The sequence below is a fragment of the Narcine bancroftii genome, chromosome 6 (assembly GCF_036971445.1).
Source record: "Narcine bancroftii isolate sNarBan1 chromosome 6, sNarBan1.hap1, whole genome shotgun sequence".
In the NCBI taxonomy this organism is placed as follows: domain Eukaryota; kingdom Metazoa; phylum Chordata; class Chondrichthyes; order Torpediniformes; family Narcinidae; genus Narcine; species Narcine bancroftii.
The window spans coordinates 24,353,112-24,375,443 of NC_091474.1; the positions used below are offsets into that span (position 1 = coordinate 24,353,112).

The window sequence follows — 22,332 nt, forward strand, 5'->3', positions numbered from 1 at the left end:
TCTCACCTTTCAAATTGTACGGGGTTATAGGTTAATTTGGGTGTAATTGAGAGGCACGGGTTTAAACGGCCGGAATCAGCTTCTTAAATTTTAAATTTAGACATACAGCACGGTAACAGGGCATTTTGGCCCACGAGCCCATGCCGACCAATTTATACCCAATTAACCTACAGCCCAGGTACATTTTGAACAGTGGAAGCAAACCAGAGCCTCCGGGGAAAACCCATGCAGACACGGGGAGAACATACAAACTCATTAACGACAGAGCATTAACGACCTTTACGCTGGCACTGTAAAGGTGTTGCGCTAACCGGTACACCAAATGTGCTGCTTCTACTATGCTCTAAATGTAATTTAACATTTTAAAAAAATTAAAATTTAATACCTACATTTCTGAACACAACACAATTTGAACGGTTTACAGTAAACAATCAAAATGTCTTCATCTACACCTCCCATTGCCCAGGAAAGGCAGCCAATAAACTGAAAGATTCCTCACACCCTAGACACACTCTCATCTCTCCCCTCCCATCAGGAATATGGCTCCAAGTGTGAAAAAAAGCTTACAGACAGCTTCTTCCCTGCAGCCATCAGGCTCCTGAATAAACCCCATATCAGTGCTCTTGTACTGCCCTTGCTTGGTACTAATTGATCTTACTTTTTATTGTAATCCTGCATTCTGTAATTGTGCTCATTACACGAATGCTAGAGACACCTGTTAGTCTCCCCCCCCCCCCCCCCCCACCCCCGAGAAGAGACCTTGTCACTACTAGGTTTTGTGACAAAATAAAATTTAAGCAATTTTAAACTTCATTGTTTGGAAAACATTGTGATGAAAGCTGTTGAAATGTGAGGGCATCATAATCCTGTCTACATCTAACTCTGCCAGGGCTCTGTCACTGAAGCAAAACTGTGGTTACTGGAAGTCTTGATGAAGGGCTCAACCCCAAAACGTTGGTTATGATTCTTTATCTTTGCTACATAAAGTTCATTGTTTGACCAGCTGAGTTTCTCTGGCATTACGTTTTTATGTCACTGAAAGTCTGAAACCTCCTTCTTTCTCTCCCTGCTCCGTTCCCCAGTCTCTCTCTCCTGGAGGTCGTGGTGTCTCCTTTGAGAGTTGTTTCTTCTGCTGATGGGATATTCAGGGCGAAGCTGGTGAGAGTGAAGGATTCAGCTCGGCCTGGGACTCTGTATTTTCCTGCAGGCGGGTAGGCAGTGGAGCTCTGTCAGATGGTCAGAGGCATTCAGCTGGCTGGGAGGTGCTGACGCCACCTGGCAGTCCCCTTGTCCTCCGTGAGCTCTGTCCCGACCATGGGGAATGGGCTGTGAGAGGGGCTGCACATCCATCTGCTCCCGGCTTTAACCCTTCCCTGTCTGTTTTTCCCCCTGGAGCTGCAGACTGTATCACATCCCTGACCCTATGATTAAAAGAAAGAGAAGCCTATCATTTATTTTTCAACTCACATACCACCTTAAGTAATCCCTTACTAATCACAGAGCACCTATGGCATAGGAAATACTTAAGGTGGAATGTGAGTTTAGGGAGGCAGTTTGAAAACCACTGCATTAAAGGGACAGAATAGTCACTGGTGGGGATCAGCATTTGTTGTGGGAGCAGACATTTGTTCAGCTGGGTAGGTTGTTGGGGAGCTGGACCATGTTCCTTATAACAGTGGGCATTCAGGCAGATATCGCCTGAGGGTTCCATCCCTGCTGAATTTCTGTCACCTTACATTTATTGTACTTACAATGGCTTCCTTTTAGACTGAGGAGTCAAACACAAAAGTCTACAGACAATGTGATTGTAGTGAAAAGACAGAAATGCTGGAAGAACCAAGCAGATTTCATAGTGTCCTTAGGAAGTAAAGATGAATTACTCTAACTCCTAAGTTTGCTGTGAGACATGCTCAGCTCCAACGCGATGCTGGAGAAACTCAACAGGTCAAACAGTGCCCTTTACATAGATAGCAAAGGTAAAAATACACATCCAATATTTCAGGCTTGAGCCCTTCATCAACGTATGATCAAGGCACTGTTTGACCTGCTGAGTTTCTCCACCATTCTATTTTTACTTCAGCGGTGTCTACAGATTTTTGTATTTTACTTCTGGCTGAGTTCCTCCAGCATTTCTATGTTTTTTTCTTTTGAACTGTACCTTCTCTGAGGCCTTAATGTGAAACAGAGCATTTGAATGATTCCATGACGGAAACAAGTAACTCCTGCATGCGGTAAAGCTTTGCCCAATATACAATAATTTATAGGTGTTTTTCACCAAGTACCTGTTTGGCTGAAGCAAGCAAGAATTTTGGTGCAAATGTACATTGTGCAGCCGATCGATTACTGAAAAGGCCTGGATAGAGAAGACATGGAGAGGATGTGGTGTGGGAGTTTGGTTCCAGAGGTCACAGCCTCAGAAAAGCATCCCATTACAACAAAGATGAACAGTAATTTCTTTACCCAGATGGTGGTGAATCTGTGGAATTCATTGCTGAGGACAGCTGTGGAGGCCATCATTGGGGATGTTTAAAGCCAATGAGATAGGTTCTTGATCAGGAAGGGAATCAAGGGTTATGGGGGAGAAGGTAGGAGAATGATGTTGAAATGGTAAGGAAATTAGCCATGATGGAATGGACGATGGGCTGAATGGCCTAATTCCGCTCCTATTTCTTATGGTCTAAGGCAATGGTTTTCAGACTTTTTATTTCCTCTCATATACCACCTTAAGAATATGCTATGCCATTGGTGCTCTGTGATTAGTAAGGGATTGCTTAAGGTGGTATGTGAGAGGAAAGAAAAAGTTTGAAAACCACTGGCCTATGGTAAAAATCATTAATTGGATAGAATGAAGTGTCTGTCTTGAGTATACCAGGCTTTGTGCTCCATTCCACCCTGAACCTTCTCATCTCACCTGCCAATCAAACTGCCTCGGTATTTTCAAGGAGTCATAGAGTAAAACAGCACATAAGCAGACCTACCACATCCTTGGCAACTACTGTACTCATCAACATTAAACCCATTTGGTCTCTAGCCTTCTCTGCCTCAAGTTGCTCAACCAATCTTATTTCACGGTTATGTAAATATAGTGCAAATACAAGTACAGAGAGTTGTGACATCACAGGCACCAGTCTTCACCCAATCAAAGACATTTACAAAAGGCAGTGCCTTAAGAAAGCATTCTCTATCCTAAGACGTCACCACCCAGGCCATGCCCTCCTCTCACTGCTACCATCAGGAAAGAAGTACAGAAGCCTGAAGATTAAAACCCAGTGATACAAAAGCAGCTTCTTCCCCTCCGCCATCAGATTTCTGAATGGACAATGAACCACAGACACCACCTCATTTTCTCCAAAAATTATTTATTTTTAAAATATAATTTACAGCTTTAATATTTGCACCTGTCACAAAACAACACATTTCCTGACATGTTCATGACGATAATTTCTAAATTCTAATTCAAATGTGGCATATTTTTATACCAATCTGCATGATCATTGGTTGTGAAGAATGGAACAACAACTCTCACTATCAAGGGTTGACAGAGACCTCCATAACCAGGAGTCCTCACTAGAAGAATTCAAGTTAAGGAGAACGGTTGCACTCAAAGAGTTTTGGGGTTTTGTTCTCTCCTCCCCTTTTTTTTTTATTCAGCAGTCTGCCTGCTTTTTGCTCATATCTTGACAAAGGGCTCAAGTCCGAAACATTGGTTACCCTTCACTTCCTGCAGATGCTGCTTGGCCCTATTGAGTTTCTCCAGCACCTGCTCTATAAATAGTAAAGGGAAGTTAAAGGTTCCATTACGGTCATGCAACGCTGCATTTAGAATGTAACATGCATGAGGTTCTTTGATTTTTGTCTGCCATAAGAGTCACCACTTTGTCCAGCGCCCCTCACAAGAGCCAACTGCACCTGGTGTTCCTAAAGGGATCTCCCCTCCTAGTACTGACCAGTCCTGTGCCTGCTTAGCTTCCAAGATCTGACAATCCCAGACTTATTCAGGCTATTAGGTGTTGTAAATAGACAACTATAACATGTGAGTCTTGCCACATTAACAACAAATTCATTAATACAGTGCCTTTAATTTCAGCAAGATGCTAAAATAAGAGCATTATCAATAAAAGGGGTTTTACTAGAGAACAACACCTGGAGTCCAAACTATGGGCAAAGAGCATCTTAGAGGAAGAGAGGTATCCAACAAGGTGATAAGGAATTCTAGGGCTTAAGGACACCCTAGTCAAGTTCAGATCTGCCAATTGTGGAGCGCCGGCCTCTTTGTGTTATTCCCACCATTGAAATTGATGGCAAAGGAACCTTTGCACTTCCTTGGATCTGTCAGAGATCACTCTGGTGCGTTTGTAAGTGACAGCGAATTAATCTCAGTTTCCCTTTGCTGCTGAGTCCAGTGTCAAACCACTGACCGTGAGGCACTCACGCAAAACTCTGCATCTTTGAAATAAAAGCAAAAAAATGTTGAAACGCGCAGCAGGTGGTATCAATAGAGATACTTTGTGTAAAAGATTAACTCAGATTCTCTTTCCACAGGTGCCACCTAATTTGTAGAGTGTTTGCAGCACTCGCTGATTTTATTTCAGACGTTCAGCACCTGCGGTATTTTTGATGTTCACCTTCGAACGTGCCAAGAAATCCAGAGAATGCCATGAGTTCAAGTGAGTCACTGGATAAATTTATCTGTAACATTATACCAGGTTCTTTTGTGAGCAGTCTTAATAGGTTAACTCTAACATACATACAGACGAAAGGGTAGAAGAATAAGAGCAGAATTAGAGTTTGGAATGACAACAAAACTAAAGGTCAATTTGTACCCAGGAAGGTCAGCATGAGATCACTCACTGTTGCAGGGTTCCTTCAGGAGCCTGATGGCAGTGGGGATATCTAGCATCTAATAATGAAAAGCGGTGGTTTCACTGACATTATACCTTTAATTATGTATATGTTTATTATCATATACATAAGTACAATGCACCAAAGTTCTTATGGAGTTAAAGAAAATCTCTTGACACACTATGATTGCAGTTTACACAAAAATGCTGGAGAAACTCTGCAAGTCACGCCGTGTTCTTTATGCAGCAAATATAAAGTAACATGACCAACATTTCGAGCCTGAGCAATTCTTTGGGGTTTGAGCAAAAAGCCGGCAGGTGACTGAATAAAATGGTAGGGGGAGGGGCAGGGGGAGATGTGCACAGGCAAGAGGTGATTGGCGGATGTGGTTGAGAGGGCAGAAAAGAAAAAAAAATCCAAGGGGGGGCATCTCTCTGAATGGAAAGGGAAGAGGGTGGAGAGCCAGAGGAAAGGAGACAGGGGGATGGAGAAAGGGAGGGAGAGAGAGAGAGAAAGAGGCAGGGGGGTGGTGTAACGGAAACTAGAGAAGTTGAGGCCATCATTTTCAAGACTGTCCAGACAGAACATGAGGTGTTAGTCCTCCAATTTGAGGGTGGCCTCGGTTTGACAATTCACGAGGCCATGAATCAAAAAACAAATTATGAAAAGGTAGATAAAATATATTCACATTTGCAGTTAGTACAAAACTGAAAGAGATGTTTCAAGTGTAGTGATACAGGTACAGTAAAAAGCTCTGTTTTGTATGCTATCCAGGCAAGGTAACTCATAGATTAGGCAGCACAATCGGAACAAATAAATTCAAGCTCAAGTTTAGTATCATCTGACAGTACATATGCAACCAAACAAAACTGTTTCTCTGCACCACAGTGCATGCACATACGCACACAATGCTCATTTATGGGTTGGCTTCGCGAACGAAGATCCAAGAAGGATCATAGGCATGGGCATTTCCTTGAGCCTGTACAATGGATTTTTTTAGGTGGAGTGCAGTGTGCGCAGTACTGGCCCCACCCTTTACAACCAGGATTTATCTGCCACGCTGGGACGGTGACAGCCAGGTCCTCAGGCTGTAGGTCTTATGCTGGAGTGTCCTTCTCCTAGATGGATGGCCTGACAAGGCTAATGAACCTCATCTGCCCATATTTGAAATCAGAGTTTCCCTTCTCTTAGGCTGGCTGCAAACTGAGGCTAATCATCCAGTAATGCTGCCGGACACTTGGTCATGCCATGATGTCGCAAACTCAGTAAAAACGGGTGGACACCAATGGGAAGTTGCTGCTACGGGTGCCATAATGTAGGAAAGGCCACTTGCAGTAACCTCCTGCCTGGCAAGCCAAACAGTGGCCACGCGGCGATTGTTACACCGAGAAAGGAGAGGCAATGCATTATGTGTGCACTTACCCTGGTGAGCAGGACATCAGGTCCAGACCTCACCTGCACCCCACGCACAATACACATTACATAATAGTCACATATAAGATTTAAAATAAACATATATAACTATTCTGGAATTATCTACTTGGTTACCAGATACCATTGGTCAATCTAACAGCGTGCAGGAAAAAGCTATTCCCAGCCTGTCAGTCCTAATTTTGATGCTCCTGCATCTGCTTCTTGATGGTATTAAGTCAAAGATCCTGTGTAATGGATGGAAATTCTTTGAATCCTATTTGAAGCAATGTCCCCAGTGAATGTTGTCAGTTGAGGAATGGGAGACCCCAGTGATCTTTTCAGTGGCTTTAATGATCCTCCGTATTAACTTCCGGTCTGATGCTTAGGCAACAACAACAGTATGGTTAAAAACAATGTGAGGGCACCATCTTTTCACAGCGGGAGATCCAACTTCAATGGGATCGTATGTATGGCCCTCATTACACCATTGAACCTGTAATTAACCCTCAGTGCCACTTTCCTACACTGACCTCATGTCTTTTTTTCTCCTTAATATCCAAAATCACAAATTTCTCCCAGTTTCTATTTGGTACGTCACCAAAGACTCTCAAAAATTTCTACAGGTGTTCCCCGGAGACCATTCTGTCCGGTTGTTGCATCACTGTCTGGTGCGGAGGTCCAATGTACAGGACAGAAAAAAACTCCAGAGGGTTGTTAACTCAGTCATCGAAATCACGGGCATTCATCTTCACTCAATTGAGGACATCTACAAGAGGCAGTGTCAAGAAAGCAGCCTCTATCCTCAAGGACATCCACCACCCAAGTCATGCCCTCTTCACTCTGCTGAAAGATACAGGAGCCTGAAGACAAACACTCTGCAGTACAAGGACAGCTTATTCCCCTCTGCTATCAGATTTCTGAATGGACAATGAACCATAGACATGACCTCACTTTCTCCTATTTTCTTGCACTATTTATTTCTTTTTAAAATGTAATTTATTGCAATATTTGCGCTGTAATGCTGCAAAACAACAAATTTCAATACAGGTTCATGACAATAAATTCCGATTCTGGAGTCTACGGAGATTCTATTCAGTTCTTTAAATTCAGAAAAAAAGCTTATTGTCAACAGCGTAAGATTTTCTCTGAGAAGTTCATAGGTAAGTGCTCCTTGATAATTTATATTCCCCTTGTGTTACAGATGGTAAATGTGGAAATCTTCATTAGAATGAAATTTGACTTGAATTTTAATAAACCAGGGCCATATTTTTCAAATGTCCTGTCACTTTTAGCAAGGGGAAGAAGGGGGTGATAATGCCCTCTAACCTTGGTTTAAATTATGAGCATGCCTTCCACTCAAATTAAGACTTTAGGCTAATTCACTCCAAGGTTATGACCAAGACATTCACAGGCTTCAAACCCTCATTTAGATTGTACAGAAAATGCCCGGTGGACCAAGCTGGCCTATAAATGTTTGTCCACAATATCCTGGCTCTTCGTAGGGTGAGATCTGTGACCTTCTGCTTGTCCTTCATATGACACTGAGGTAAAATACAGTCACGGTCACAACAAAAGAGAAACGGAGGCCATGGGTAAATCTCAATTGGTCAGGCAGCAGATATACAGAGAGATATATCATCCTCAACTACAGAACGAGAATCAGAATCAGGTTTATTGTCATGAACACATGTGGTTAAATTAATTGTCTTGCAGCTGCAGTATTTGTGCATTACAGGTGCAAAATTCCACTGGCTTCCTCAAAACAGGATTCAAATGTCCTGCAGCAAGACACAATTGGTGTAAGGAACTCAGCAGGTCAAGCAGCATCAGTGGGAGAGCGTGAATGGTTAATGTTTTGAATAGAAACCCTTTATCAAGATGATTCTTTTTCTCCAACTGACACTGGATGATCCTCTGAGTTTGTCCATCAGATTGCGTGTTGCTCCAGATTCCAACATCTGCCATCCCTCATGCACTTCTGGTTTCAAATGTCTTGATTTTTCATTATCTTGCATGACGGGCACAGTGGTGTTGCCAGTAGGATTTCATCCTGGCTTTGGGTGTTGTTTGTGTGGGTTTGCGTGCTCTTGCTGTGACCCCCCACTGTTTCCGCTGGGACTTCCAGTTTCTTCCCACATCCCAAAGAGGTTCGGGCTATTCTAAATTGTTCTCTCCTTTCCTCACCTCTCTTCTTCCCTCCTCTCTCTCCTCTCCACACATCTCCACTCCATTCCTCTTTCCTCCTCCTCAGTCCTATTCTCAACCCTCTCCTCTCCTCCTCTCCTCTCCTCCCTCTCCTTTCCACATCTCCTCATTCTTCTTCTCATCCTTTTCCTCCTCTCCTCAACTCTCCCCACCCCTCCTACTCAATCCTCCTCCTCCCTCTCTTCACCTCACCTCTCCGCACCCCACCTCCTCAATCCTCCTCCTCCCCTTTTCCTCCTCTCCTCCTCCTCCTCCTCCTCTTCCCATCTCTCCCCTTGCCTCCTCCCCTCCTCTCCCTCTCTCTTCCCCCTCCCCTCCTCTTCTCTCTCCTCCTCCCCCTCCTCTCACAAATTCTTTGCTAATTGAAGGACTGTTCCCTTTGCCCTAATACCTTAAACAGTTGGGAACGATGGGCTATTGTTACCATGGGGATATCAAAGTCAGTCAATGATGAGACAAGTCATCCATCATCAACTGAGATCCAAGCACACTCTCTTGTTCTGTGGGGATCACTGCATGGGTCTCCCCTCCCCAGTCTAAGGAAACCAGGAGCAACCCAATCACTGGCAAACTTCAGTAAAATGGTGAAGTAAGCAATGGGAAATGATTTATTCAAAGGTGGGTTTTAAATGGGGACCCTAAGATCAGGGCGAGTGAACAGTTTAGTTGATGAAGGTCTGTTCAAAAGCACCAGAACAGATGCAATGTACTGAATGGTACATTCCAAATGATGTTATTCTGTTCCACACGGAATTTTACAGTCAGCTGAAATGCCATATGCAGGTGTGTGAATTAAGAAATATTTTAATCTGGATGGAAGAGATCGTTTCGTAATATAAAGTAGAAATGAACATCAGTTGGTTCCTCTCTCTATCTGGTAATGAAATGGAAAGGCAACAGCTGTATACAGAGCTGACAGTGCCACCAATAGCAGAGTGAAGCTTTTTATCTCTTTGTGCCTCATACAGTTCTCGGTCTATAAGCCCATTCTGCCAGTTCATAATAAATAGCAAATGGTAGTTTCCTGACACGCATGGCATGTTGTTCATTGCGATTTTTTGTTGAGCAGCATATAATAGTCATGTCCTATCTCAGCAGTTAATGTTAACACTGTGACTGTCAAGACCTATCTATCCTCAGTAAAGGATGACGGGTCTCTGGAGTGAATTCGCTCAATACCCCAATTTTACACTTGACTGCAGCAGGGACAATGGATCGCTGTCCTCAACAGCTGTGTGCGGGGGGTGGGTCTGCCACGATAAGAGAGCAGGGTGACAGTGCAGACAGCAGGCAGGGTGAGGGCACAGATCTCAGGCAGCAAAGGGAAATGGAGCCAATTCCCTTTAATGGACTCCCTGCTCAGCCTCGATTCATTTTAAAAGGACGGTGAATGAGAAAAAAGGAAAAGAAAATAAGAAAGGAAGTAAGAAAGAATGAAAGAGAGAGAGAAGGAGAAAGGAAGTGAAACAAAGAGAGAGAGAGACAGAGAGAAAGGAGGAAAGGGAGAAAGCAAGAGAGAGAAATAGAGAGAAAAGAGAAATGGAAAATGGAGAACAAAAAGTAAAGAAAGAAAGAAGGAAAGAAAGAAAGACCATTATACCTTCATTTTAGTTTTCATTCATTCTGGAGATCTGGGTATTATTGACAGCAGATGATTAATATTCATTATTCCCTGAACTAAATAATTCTTGGACCATTTCAGAATCAAGAACATTGCTTGAGGCCAGGGGTCTGAGATCAACCAGACCAAGTTCTAGCAGAAGCTCTTCGAACCTGAAAATTCATTAATGAAGCAAATGGGCTTTGAATCAAAATCCAGCAGTTTCTCAGACCTTTGGTGAGACTATTTTTATATTTCACTTTATTTATCTATGAATTTTAACATCCCCAGCTGCCATGACAGGATTTGAACATCTCACAAAGGGGAGTCATCAAAAAATTAAGCTGCATTTTGAGTGTAAGTAATAATTCAATAGAACTATAGAATATGACAGCACAGGAAAACTGGCCCTTTGGCCCTTCTAGTCTGTGCCGCAATATCATTTTGTCTTGTTCCACTGACCTGCACCCAGTCCATATTCTTCCATACTCCATGTACCTGCCCAAATTTTTCATAAATGTTAAAAATGAGCCCATATTCATTACTTCAGCTGGTAGCTTGTTCCACTCTCCCAATACTCCCTTTATGAAGTAATTCTCCCTTATGTTCCCTTTAAACATTTTCCTTTTCACACTTAACCCATGGCCTCTGATTTGTATCTCACTTATCCTCAGTGGAAAAAGCCTACTTGCAATTACTCTATCTATACATATCATAATTTTGTAATCCTCGATCAAATCTTCTTTCATTCTCTGACACTCCAGAGAATAAAGTCCTAACCTGTTTATCCTTTCCCTCTAACTCAGTTCCTCAACTCAGTTCCCTGGCAACTTCTTAGTGAATTTTCTCTGCACTCTTTCAATTTTATTGATATTTCCTGTAGTTAGGTGACCCAAATGGCACACAAAACTCCAAATTTGACCTCATTAGCGTCATATACAACTTTACCACAACTCCCAACTCATATAGTCAATACTAATTGAAGACCAATGAACCAAAAACTTGCTTTATAAACCTATCTACCTGTGATACCACCTTCAGGGAATGATGTATCTGAACTTGCAGATCCCACTGTTCTACTACACTCCTCAGTACCCTACCACTGACCTTTGTCCTTTCAAAATGCGACACCTCATACTTGACTACATTAAACTCCATCTGCCGATTTACAGCCCATTTTTCCAGCTGGTCCAGATGTTTCTTCAAGGCTTGAAAGGCTTTCTCGCTGTCCACCATACCTCCAACAATCGATGGTGCAATGAGGGGCCTGAGTCTGAAACTTTGAGGGGAAGGTAGTGAAGTACAGGAAGGGATTTCTCTCAGGATTCAGGCTTCTATGCAAGCTCAAATCTGGTGTTTGGTCTGTATCCTTGTTAGTGTTTGTGTTAGCATTCTGTGAGACAACAGTGTCTGCTTCTCACTCAAAGTCACAGTTAAACAGACATTTATCTTACACCAAGAGATTAGACACTCAAAGTGTAAATAGAGAGTGTGCTGTGTTGCAATGATCTTTTTTGACTGTGCTCTTTCTGTGGTCTCAACGTATTCTGAAAACATTACACTTGGTGGCAAGAACATTGAAATGTTTGTTAAAAACGAAATGTGTGAATCACTGGTGCTGCAGTCTGTTCAGTGCTGAATCTCCGCACTTCCTCCAGCAAGTTCACCCAGAGAATACTGACAGAAAGCACGTTCGAAGAGATTTACACAGGTCTTGGGAATTTTTCTCAACCTGTCATCTGTGGGCTGCAGGTTTATTGTCAGTGATCCCTGGGGTGGGTGCCACAGGGTGGGTGAGGTAGTGGCCAGAACCCCTCCTCTCCCTGCACGTGCAAATTGGGGCCGCCAGATGAAAATGCCCGGCCTAAACTACAATAAAAAGCCCATCGGTGCTCTGGAAATGGGCTTGATCTCACCAGCACCCCTGCATGCCCACCACTGTTACCACGTGGGTTGGCTACAAGTGGTCCACGATAAACAAAGGAATACTTAATGTAGTCTGGGTGGAGAAGAATTATCACAGTGAATTGTGGTGGAATGTGGGCATCAAGTTGCACCAGGGAATGATCAAGGTTCAATATTTAATTTATTGTCAGGTAAGAAAAACAGTGCAATATTACACAAAATTTATTTTCATCTGCTTAAAGGGAGCCAGATTCACCTGAAGTGGCTCTTACCGTCAGAGAAAGAGAAGCAAAAGAGAGTGTCCGTGGATTCGCCTCCAGTGCTCCTGCATCCCCTGCAGCGACACAGAGGTCAAGTCCAAACCATCAGCAGCCCAGGCTCCATATTCGAACCTCTGACGTAATCGGGAACCCTTCACCACCCTTGGCACCCTCTCGTGTCCCAGTTCCAATACTGGCTGCCTCTTCTGCCCATCTTGAGCCATTCTCCAGCAATCCACAGCACAGTGTGTATCCCTCGACCACAGTCACCTGCAACCCACAGCCTACATGGGTTTCTCACCTCAAGTCACCAACACCCTGCCTTCTGTGTGTTCTTCAAACGCAGGCCTGCCGCTGTGGTCACCGTCCGATGGGTCATCTTCTCTGATTCTCCTTCTCAAACAGGGGTTGGTCTCTCTGTTTTCTTGTGTCTCGTGCCAGTCCTCTGCTTCCCTGGAGTCTGTAACCTTTTATGGGTGCTGCCATCTTAGGTGCAGAACCCGCGATTGCAGTATTTTTTAAGTAAAAACATCGTCAGCTCCATTTCCAGGCCACTTAAAGCTTGTATGGAGCCAACAGTAGTCGAACTGGGCAGCTGGACTCCGCTCTGTGACTCCGCTCCGTGGCCTCTGTGAGTGCGCACCATCTTCATCTTGATAAAGGGCTCAAGCCTGAAATATTTGTTATGTATCTTCATCTTTACTCTATGAAGTGCACCGTTTGACCTGCTGAGTTTCTCCAGCCTTGTGATTATACCTTCCAGTCTGAGAGAAAAGACTTAGGTTGTACTTCTTGCTAAACACATAGGAATGGTCAGCATTAAAGCAGCAGCTGAACATTTGACCTCAAATCTTTGGTAAGCAAATGCAGCACCTACCAAACATAAACAACCAGAAATCTCCTTTGCAATCACGGACATGAAAAGACAATGGTCATTTCTAGTCCGGACCCTTTCTGTGATGGGGAGGGAGACAGTGGCAGTGCCTGGTCCTGATTGATTGTCTCTCTCTAAGTGGATTATGAGATTATTGACATTACCAGGTCTGTGTGCGCATGCTATGTTGACCTGAAGAGGTTGATTTTGCTGGTAGCCAGCAGTTTTGATGCACATTGTTTGCAAACTTTATAGCTTGGAATGCTTGTTGCTTGGTTTCATTCTGGCTTGAAATAAAGCAATTGTGAGATCAGTTAAAGAGGGCTAGGAAGAGCTCAAGAAGCAGGTGTTAGTGGAGTATCCAGAACAGCAGGAACCATCACCCTATAAATGATTTGATAATGTATGACATAGCTCTGTGTAGCCTCAGAGGTACACACCCACAGAGTTCTTAATGAGGAAAAGATTGAGAACATGTTTCCTCTTTCTTCAACCAAATTTGCCATCTAGAATTGAACAAAAACAATAATGTCAAAAATGGTGCAGCCACACTCATCAGAAGAAATGCAATTTCAAGAATAGCAAGCATGTTGTATTGTGTGCCATCCAGCAATTAGCTCACTCACAAGCGGGATGGAGGAAATGTGGTTGAATTCGGTGACAAAATCCCAAGGGTTTAAGTCAGTCCAATGATCTCTACTAGAGATGAAACTCTAACCAACTTCACTCCTTAGGCTCTGTCAGGAGTCAGAAGCAGGTCAGACTCCAGGGCGTGAAGACCTTTTGGTCTGGACTCCTCCCCCTCCCCTTCTTGTCCCCTTCTCTCTCCATCTTTATTCAGACATCTCCCTGTTTTTTGCTTATACTGACCTCAGGCTAGAAATGTCAATTATACATTTTTACCTCCTATGGACACTGTGAGACCGGCTGAGTTCCTCCAGCATTCTTGTGTGTTTTTACTTCAGGCCACGAAGGACCACATCCGAGCAGGTCTGACAAAGGAATAGAAACCTTGTGTTCAAATAGAGAACCAAAGTCCAAACAAAGCAACAAAGTCTGTTGGAAGATCAACAAGTGTTCAAAAATTGGTTCGAGGAAATTTTTACTTTAGTTAGAGTTTGGTGAGAGTAAATGTACATTTACCTCATTACATCTGCACATTGATGCAGCTTGGTGCTGTTTAATGGAATGGCGAGCAGGGCTCACAAAGTTCAAAGTTCAAATTTATTGTCGGAGTACATCCTGAGATGCGTTTTCCTATACACCTGTTGCAGCAAAGGGCATTATCAGCTTTGTAATTGTATTGGGGATTTGGAACCAGCGGTCAAGGAGGACAACTCAGATGCCTTGAGTGCGTGTTCACTGCTGGTACAGACTGGAGGGCCCTACGGAGAACACAATGGGGTCTCTGAAGGGATGAATTTGATTCTCTTTCTTTTATTGGTGGGGACTGTGGCAGGATGGGATACTTGACTTTTACAAGCAAGCTGAATTTAAGCAATCCTCATCTCCATCCTAAATTACTTCCCCCTTCACCTTCGACTGTGACCCCTTGTTCTGGACGTCCCCAACATTCTTTCTGCATCTAACCTGTCTCGTCCTCTCTGGTTTATATGTCTCGGAGACTTTAAGTCTTTACCTGTACTGAGAACGGCTTTCTTTAGCATGCCATTCTAAAGGCTAGGAAAGAATTGCCACATTCTTGTTTAAAAAAAGAAATAGAGAAAAGAAAGTCCATTCGGAGACAACGAGTGGTCAAGGGACATATCGCCTTCTCTGATGAAATGATCTCAGCTGTCTCAATCCCCGTAACCACTGTTCCTCCTGCCATTGCTACTTGTTTCTGAGATTATACTCTTAATTTGAGTTAATATTTCTCAATTTTGCATTAAAATACTGGAGAAGTTGCGGTTACTTGACGTCAGCTAACTAATTGCATAGGTAATGGCTCTGACATGCTGTTGTGGAAACTGAACTCCTGTGCAACTGTAACGCTCTTGAGTAGCAGACACATCACGGGATCAGCAATCACTGAGAACAAAATACGGAGGGCAGATAAAATGGCAAGTTCAAGGGTCAAAGTTCCTTCATTATCATGTACATAAATAGACAATATTTGTTTGTTTTTGTTTGCCAGCGAAGGCACATAAAGAGGTGCCACTCGTCCCATGTCCCTGTCGCAAAAATTAACTGAGATGAGATTTCAAGAATCACTTCAAAAGTTTATTAACATGAAATGGAGAACATGCAGTAGAATAAACCACCAACAAAGCTCTAAATTTCAACAGTTACAAGTTCATATTTATTCAGTAGAAAGCAGACAAGCTGTCCTGCTTGTTTTTACATTCCTCATTAAGTGTCTGATGAATCTTTCAATAGGAAATGTTTGATGAATATTTTTAATGGGCTAAGTCAATAAGTTTTTTTTACCACAGTTAAAACACAAAATGCTGTAGGGATTCAGCATGTCCTTGAAGACCGAAACGTCCATTCTATATCTTTACCTTCTATGGATGCTGTGAGACCTGCAAAGTTTCTCCAACATTTCTGTATTTTTACTGCAATCACAGCATCTGCAGACTTTCATGTTTCACCACGGATCATTGTTGAGGCCAGTTCATTACATGTATTCAAAAGAGAATTGATTATGGCCCTTATGGCTCAAGGGATCAAGGGGTATGGTGAGAAAGCAGGAATGGGGTACTGAGGTCTCATGATCAGCCCTAATCTTATTGATTGGTGGCACAGACTTGATGGGCTGAATGGCCTTTCCCCTGCATCTATTTTCTATCAAATAATAAATAAATAAATCTAAATCTATACCCCAAAATGAAAATGAAATAGTTTATAATGACATATGTAAACAAAAATGTGTTTTTGGCTTTTGATCTGATTTTCAGTAACTCAGGTATTCCTCAGCTTGGGCCCATTGGAGCAGATAACAAGGCCACTATCTTCTTCTTCATTATGGCCCAATGAAATGAAGTTCCAGATTATTGATGGCAAGTAGCAGTCAAACCTGGACTCTGGTGGAGTGTGCCAGAAGCAATAGCTGCCAATGGGCAACCACAAAGTGAACTGGAGTCTGTACAGTTGCAAAGGCTGTGGGAGAACTGGAGGCAAATCCACAGACACTCAGCGACTCTGAATGGACTCTCTTTAGCTTAACTTTTTCTCGTACTGTAAGGGGAACTGGGTGACACTAATGGTGACTCTTTGGCTTACGGCGGGCAGAAGTTAAAGTATATTACATTGTTAACATTTTATTACTTGATAATAAAAGGAACCTTGAATGTTTGACCTTGGAATTGATCATCTGTCCCTGCAACCGTGGAGATTTAAAAATATGAAAGCAGCAAAGTTCAAGGGCACAGTGGCATTGCATTGACTCACCTCTTTAGCCATCCAAGTTCAATCTTGACTTCCAGTGCTGTCTTTGTGGAGTTTGCATGTTCTCCCTTTGACTATAGATCACAGAATATCAGTCCTGTAAGTTTTTCATCCTTTACTATTCATTTAACTTCTCTGACATGCTAGAGATTGCTTCTCCCGGGAGACTTCTGAACAGAGGCAAGGTTTCAGTCAGCCTGGCGTCAGACTGACTGAAGTAAAACACAAAAGTCTGCAGATGCTGTGTCTGAAGTAAAAACATGAGCTGGAGAAGCTCAGTGGGTCCAATTATGAACTTTATATAGCAAAAATAAAAGCATATAACCAACTTTTTGGGGCTTGATCCCTTCATCAGGATATGAGCAAAATGTCGGCAGGTTCCTGAATAAAACTGTGAGTGGGAGAGGCAGGGGGAGGAGCACAGACCCACAGGTAGGAGGTAATTGGTGGATAAGGGATGGTGGCACACCAGCAAACAGGGGGGATGGAGAGGGAAGCAGGGGGGGGTGGGGTGTGGAGAGCTGGAGGAAAGAAGCCAGAGGGTTGGGGAAGAAGGAGAACGGGGAGTTGGCTAGCAGATCTGGAGAAGTTGACATTACTGCCAACCATTTGGAGAGTTCCCAGACGGATTACTAGGTGTTGCTTCTTCAATTTACGGGTTGCCTTGGTTGACTGACTGATATTGTGGCCCATGCAACAGTTTAAAGAGGGTGTGATCTGTGCTGGCCAGAGAGAGAAGTTGTGTCCTTCCGGCAAGCTAGGAGGACTTCAGCAGTACTTCTCCATCAATGGCAAGCTGTGATATTTTCAGTCTTCGTGGGAAATTGTACCACCTGACACTAGATCATGGGTGTTCCTAACTAGACTGTTCAAAGGGAGGTACTCTGCAGTGCAAGCAACAACCCAAACCAGCCAAGTAACTTCTAGCCCTGACAAACAGCACCTGCCACAAACACAGTGGAGTCTGTACAGTCTGACCAGAAAACCATCTCAGGACTCGTTGGATGCCAATGGATCAATTCTTTCCGGACCACAAGAGAACAGAAAAGAAGGCAACGACTTCTCTCATTGCCTTTTAAAATGATAAGACCACAAATCCATAAGACATAGGAGCAGAAATAGCCTATTCAGCCCATCAAATCTGCCCCACCAGTCAATCATGAGTGGATCCATTTTACCACTCACTCCCACTGCCCGGCCTTCTCCCTATAATCTTTGATGCCCTGGCGAATCAAGAACCTATCAATCTCCACCTTAAATACGCCCAATGATGTATGGAAGTGCCTTTTTGGACATCCCCACCATGACTTTGCCATTGAATTTAATTCCATAGATTGTGTTTTTGTTTCTCATTGAGTGTAAGAAATGGTTGTGGGGAATGTGATTACCTTGCGAGAAAGCATGGACACGAAGGGCTGTCACGGCCTCCTCCTGTGTCTAAGGACATTACAAAGAGCCAGCAAGGGAACTTATTGGAGAGTGAATGAAGGTAGGTCGAGTTGCAATGGACATTTTTGGCATGTTTCATAACAATGGAATTTAACTTTTGTTTCTGCTGTTTAACATTCCAACTGAATTGGAATCTTGGGTTGGGGACAGGTCTGGGAGATCTGCAGAGTTCATGGATACCCAGGGCCCACACATGAAGGATTGACTGTGCTGGTCTCTATGGAAACTCATCACATGGAAAACAGCCTGCACCTCTCAAGGAAAAAGATGAACATAGATAAGAAATAGTTTCAACATAAAGGGCTGTGGGAGAGGGGGAGCTAATGATTGCAGTAGCATCAGGTTGAACGCTCTTTGAAATCAATGGTGGTAAAAGTAGGGAGGGGATTTATTACATGATGTTTATCTCACACTGTAACTCAATGTAAAAGGATTTTAAAAAAACCCACGTCCAGCTCAAGTGCGAATCCATATTATGTTTTCAGATGAATTTAGAAATTAAGCCCCTGGTTGATGTGATTACATTATTCATTATTGGCAGATCTCCACCAAAACAATTCCAAGGTCTTTCTAGAAAACAATCAGCACAAGTCTTTACCTCCTTCACAATGAAATATAGATGGAGCACGTTTTAACCTGGGGCAAGGGACTTAGAGCATTGCACTTCTTCCTTTAATTAGATCCCTTTCTTTCGTCATCAAATCAACAAACCAAACTGCACAGACAAGAGCCATTTGTCCCATCAAGTCCCTGCTGCTTCTGGGAAAGGGTGACCCAATGCATCCCATTCCCATTTTCTTTCCACAGATCCCACAATATTTGTTCCTTGAGACAGCCATTCTCAATGGCGTCCTGACCTGGGGTGGGCACAGAACATTTAAGTAAAAGCATTGTTTTCATAAATTTCATGTTAACATAAGTATTTTTAATGTTTTTTTTAATGTAGGAGAGAAGTATGGAAGGAACCAAAACTTGACTGCTTCACATGGATGGGGGCCAATTAACTTTGAGCAGAGTCCTGGGGTGGGGAGGAGTGGGGTCCATAGCTGGAAAAGGGTGGAGAATGGCTGCCTTGGAGTACTGCATTCAGTGCTGGTCATCCTGGCAATAGGAAAGGTGCAATTAAGTTCAAGAAGATGCAGAGCATATTCACAAAGATATCGTTTGGACTGAAGGACCAGTGTTATGAGAAGAGACAAGAGCCTGCAGATGCTAAAAAAGGAAACTGCTGGGGGAACTCAGCAGGTCAGGCAGCATCCACAGAAAGTAGACTTTCTGGGGTGAAACTGCTTCAGGACCGAAAAGGAGAGATTGGATATGCTGGGTCTTTTTTTTCCTGGAGTGCAGGAGGCTGAGGAGTGATCTTATAGAAGTTTATAAAATGATGAGGGGCAGGTATGCTGGGTCTTTTTCACAGTGTAGGGGAGTCTAAATTGCAGGTTTAAGGTGAGTGGGGAAAGATTTAAAAGGGATCTGAGGTGCAGGTTTTTCACAAAGAGGATGGTGGAACAGAGCAATATTATAGATTGGTGACCTTTCACCAGGAGTGGGGTAAGTTATAAATTTAAATGCACAGAAGGGGGAAGAATGGGGAGAACAAAGAAGACCAAGAAAAACTGAATGATTCAAAAGGTGATGATACTACTCGAGAGAGGGTAATGAAAATTTGGTTCATTGCAGTTGATGTCTCTGAAGGAGGTGTAAAGAGAAGAAGGTTTTTTTGAAAAGTTCGATGTACAGCACGGTAACAGGCCATTTTGGCCCACGAGTCCCTGCCGCCCAATTTACACCTAATTAACCTACACCCCCGGAAAGTTTTGAAGGGTGGGAGGAAACTGGACCCCTGGGGAAAACCCACGCAGACACAAGAGAGAATGTACAAACTCTTTACAGACAGTGCGGGATTCGAACCCTGACCCTGCTCGCTGGTGCCGTAAGCAGAGGAGGCAGCGAAAACCACTATGGAGCCGACTCCTCTCGACAGGGAAAGCCACCTTATTAAAGAGCCTGCTGATTCACACGTAATTCGTAAGAAAAGCAATGAGGGACATGGGGTAAGGGCAAAAGTGAGATGTTTAACATTTGGGGGAACTTCACGAAGCAAGTGGTGAGAGTGGAATGAGCTAACAGCTGAAGTGTTGAATGTGGGCTTGATTTTGGCATTTAAGAAAAATTTTGATTGGGACATGGACGGAAGGGGTATGGAGGGCTATGATCTGGGTGCAGGTCAATGGGACTAGGCAGAATAATATTAAAATATACAGCATGATAACAGGCCATTTTGGCCCACAAGTCCGTGCCACCCAATTAACCTACATCTCCGGTTTGTTTTGAACGGTCGGAGGAAACCAGAGCTCCCTGGGAAAAACCCACGCAGACACGGAGAATGAACAAATTCCTTACAGACAGCGCAGGATTTGAACCCCGGTCCCGATCGCTGAAGCTGTAAAGGTGTTGTGCTAACCGCTATGCTAGCCATACCGCCCGTAAAGGTGGGCGCAAGGGCCAGTTTCTGTGCTGCAGTGTTCTAGGATTCAATGTGCTTGTAGTATTAGCCAAGGTGTCATTGCAAATAGCCTCACTTTGTTGATTCATCTTAGGGCTTTCTAGAGAGACATTCCCCTTTTCCCTGCCCAATTTCCTTCCCTTTTCCAGTGTGTTAGCATGAAAATTGGCTGACTCAGAGCCAGATGTCACGATATGCATTTGTGAAGATTGAGATCTCTCCAGCAGTTCACCAAGATGAAATATAAAACCACAAATTCATTACAGAGGTTGGCCTAAAAAAGCAATTATTTCCCTTGAAGGATTGGATTAGAAATCTGGAATGTTTATTCGTCATTGAGTGTGACAAAACTTAAAAGAGTGCAAAGGCAATATTAAGCACATCCAAACCTTTCCAAGCAAGATCAAATTCCTAGACTGGAGGAAGTCAGTCTGGACAAAGGAAATACTGATTTTATTTGCTTTCCTTGTGCATTGTCAGGGTATTAGAGGTTATGGAGAGATGGCAGGGGTGTGGGGCTGAGTGGGAGGATGGGTCAGCTTATAATGGCAAAGGCAGAGTGGACTCGATGGGCCAAATGGGCTACTTCTGCTCTTAAATCGTATGGTCTTTAATTTAAAAAAAAATCAGACATACAGCACAGTAACAGGCCATTTCAGCCCACGAATCCGTGCTGATCAATTTACACCCAATTAACCAATATCCCCGGTACAGTTCAAACTTATTTTCCCTTCTTTATTTTATTGAAACATTTGACAAGTAATCACAATAAAGTAGATTTGTATATTGTCTCTTTTGTTTGCAAATTACCTCTTACTGTTGGATCAGATAAGAACAAAGTAATAATGTAATATTTTTGTTACCAATAAACCATGCAGTTAACATTTCCATTCAATTTTAATATTGCTTGTCCCTATACAGATCAATCTCATTTGTTTGTGTGATGATGTGACAATCTGGAAAATGACAATAGAATCTTGCCGTTGATATGATTTTGAATGTGATCCATGCTGCTTCAATATCCAATTTCAATTTAGCCACATTTGAGAGAGAACGCACGTTAATACATCTTTTAACTGGATTTAATTTAATCGTCAAACCTCTTGATTCTGCTGAACACCCACAAATAAAATCAAGGACACGTCTCCAAATTGAAAGGCAAGTCCAAACCCTAGTGACATGTGTCACAATAAAAGGCTGCATTTTAGGGGGGGGGTGGGGAAAGGCCAAAGTATTTCTTATTGTTATTTAACTCACCAGCAAATTAAATCTTGTCAAAACCAATGTATATTGTTCTGAAGTAGCTTCTTAAAAAAAGACTGATTAAAAAGACTGACTTAAAAAATCTGCTGATTTTTGGCAGTTAAAGTGAAATATTGTTGAAATGCAGAGGATAAAAGTCTACCCATAATCCATTGCACTCATTAAATGGGATAACAGTGCGGCCTATATTATTTATTCTCCAATTATCTGCTTTCTTCCTGGTCCATTGGAGAAGCTGAGTACTGTACTAATTTTCATAAATTTTGGTGCTGGTGGTGTTTAAGTATGCAGATTCTAATTTTTATTTTAAAGAATGCAGTCATTGTTACTGAATGTTGTGGATCCCAGGTTAGTTCTCATACGGAGTGGGATGGTGTTGGGGGAGTTGGGGAAGAATTGTTTGGAGCTCCTGGTTGGAGTCACTAGATGCAAAGTTGGCTTTCGGTGATGCTAAAAATGAGACAAGTTATCAGCTCTGTTGTAGCACACAGGCAAAGAAGAATGAGGTGAAAGTACAAAATAGTTTGTTCATTTAATCACCATTCAAATAGTAAGTTCAACTTCAAGGAGCCTCCATAAGATATTATGTTAAATAATTATTAATGAGCTATACCCCACCCCCCGA

At 42.9% G+C, this 22,332-nt stretch overlaps 1 long non-coding RNA gene across 2 annotated transcripts; it reads left to right on the top strand.

Moving 5' to 3' along the window:
- Nucleotides 1-861: 861 nt before the first annotated feature.
- LOC138737457 (uncharacterized) lies at nt 862-21,593 on the top strand. 2 transcript variants are annotated; one of them, XR_011340936.1, is made up of 4 exons: nt 862-953; nt 4,543-4,667; nt 10,163-10,297; nt 21,366-21,593. It is a non-coding gene; the product is annotated as an uncharacterized lncRNA (long non-coding RNA). The 2 variants fall into 2 exon arrangements; XR_011340937.1 differs by lacking the exon at nt 21,366-21,593 and adding an exon at nt 16,000-16,841.
- The last annotated feature ends 739 nt before the right edge of the window (nt 21,594-22,332 follow it).